Source organism: Rhea pennata, chromosome 1 (genome assembly GCF_028389875.1).
Source record: "Rhea pennata isolate bPtePen1 chromosome 1, bPtePen1.pri, whole genome shotgun sequence".
Taxonomy (NCBI): Eukaryota; Metazoa; Chordata; class Aves; order Rheiformes; family Rheidae; genus Rhea; species Rhea pennata.
The window spans coordinates 19,855,251-19,857,322 of record NC_084663.1 but is presented as its reverse complement, the minus strand read 5'-3'; the positions used below and the strand labels follow the sequence as shown (position 1 = coordinate 19,857,322).

The 2,072-nt window shown below is 40.4% G+C and overlaps 1 non-coding gene across 1 annotated transcript; it reads right to left on the bottom strand.

The window, feature by feature from the left end:
- Positions 1–212: 212 nt before the first annotated feature.
- On the bottom strand, positions 213–285 carry TRNAV-UAC (transfer RNA valine (anticodon UAC)). Its single transcript has one exon. It is a non-coding gene; the product is annotated as a tRNA-Val (tRNA).
- Positions 286–2,072: the final 1,787 nt, after the last annotated feature.

The following is a 2,072-nucleotide window of genomic DNA, read 5'->3' as shown; positions in this document are numbered from 1 at the left end:
TAGGTAACCTTTTCTACTCTTTCCCCCTCACTGCAATAATTTCCAGTATGCACACAAATTGCAACCTTTTTTGCTCCAATTTATATAATTTATTATCACTTCTATAGTTTGAATCTATTCAGTGGTTAGGTCTACATGCATCACAGAATCAGTAAGGCTGGAAGGGACCTCTGGAGATCATCTGGTCCAACCTCCCAAAGAGTTCCTGGTGCTGGTTCCACTGGGGCTTGAACCCAGGACCTTCTGCGTGTAAAGCAGATGTGATAACCACTACACTATGGAACCACCACAAGCATGACTAAAAGTGAAGATGTGATGCACCCTGTTTTTACTATTAATGTGTTATTTGCCTTATTTCCTACATGCTACATACTTACATACTTTCAAGTTTATGCCTTCATTTTAGTTACACTAATTTAGTGAATGTATGGACAGATAATCCTGCACCCAAATGACTTCAAAGAGAGCTTAGTTTGCCCATTTATCTACTATCTTATGCCTTATGTTTATGCTCTCATTTATAGCTGATTGTACTTACTTTTGCCAGTGTGAATGCCTATCTGACATTCAAGGCAGCACAGAAAAAGGATAAATAAATGCTATTGAGGAGGGGCTTCTAGAGCAGGAGCTTTGCTAATGGCTTCCCATGTTCTCCCGACCAGCAGGAGAAGCAGTAAAGCTAAGAGTAGGAAAAGGAGTTCTAAGAATAGATCTGAAGTCATTGCAAGTTATCCTTCTCAAAATTCGTAAATGAAAAATGGATTGACTATATTGAAATTCAATGCAGTGCCTAAATAGCACGTAACTACTTTGAATGTCAAGGATATCTCTGTTGGGGGCATGAAGGTTCAGGCATCTATCACATGGACAGGAAGAGTTAATCCTTGGAAGAAAGAAAGAGCTTTCAAAAGTTCATAATTTATAAGTAGGGGCTCTAACCAATGTGTGAATGAGAGAGAAGCAGGAAACAACAGAGAGAGAGAAATGTAATTGTGAGGCAGAAGCAGACTAAATGAGAGCAGAGAAGATTGTGAAAATGAAGAAGGTTCAAGAAAGAGAAAAGAGAAATCCATTGATAGATAGATATGGTCAGATAAGAAAGGTCTTGTGCCATAACTCTCAACATCACCATGCCTAACACTTAAACTCCTATTTTCCTAAGCTGAATCTGCTCAAACAAAGAGAACAGTGTTAAGAACAGATGTGCAAAAGTCCACATACATAATGGAGAAGCAATCAGAAAAGTCAAGAAAACAATGTTTCTTAAAATCTCAACCCGTCTTGGATTTGCCACCTTAAACTTCTCCCAAAAGATATATGGCTAAGACTTTTTCCTTCACAAGCTAAGATAAATATTATTTCTATTCTAAAATAGCTACCTAGGATTTTCTTATCCAAGATCTCAGTAGTGAGAACATTTACCCCCACCACCACCCCAGCTTCCTAAACTTTTTGCTCCATACAATGCTGAACAATCAACCTGTTCTTCCCTGAAAAGCCTTCAGCAGAAGAGAGGATCCAATCCAATGTTCATGCTGAAATAATCAGTAGATGTAGACGCCTTAAGATGATGAAGACTTGAAATTTCTGACTTCTAGTAATAAAAGAAAGGCTTATTCTCTGTCTGCTGATGTACAGGAACAGTACCCTATGATTAGGAGGAACAAACTCCATCAAGGAGACATCAAGGCCAGCTGGACAACCCATTAGCACCAAGAGAAAGCAGTGGGTTAGAGACTCCTTTCTGCAGGGAAATGAGACACCCATCTGCTTGTCTGACTTACTGTCTCTTGAGGCTTGTTGCTTACTAGGGCTCAGATCCCAGAAGGTGTGGCGGGATTGCTGAGGCTCATCTGGCCCTCAAAATATCAACCCTTGCTGCTCATCCACATAAGAACAAATGATACTGCTCTGAATATATCAAGAGTGACTACAAGGACCTGGCAGCTGGGGTGAAGAGCACAGAGCACATACCTCTTCTGGGTCCGTACCTGGCTGGCATTGCAGGGAGCACTTTGTTTTTTTTGACCATGAGACTTTCTCTGAGGATTTGGGAGTATTGGAGAGAGACA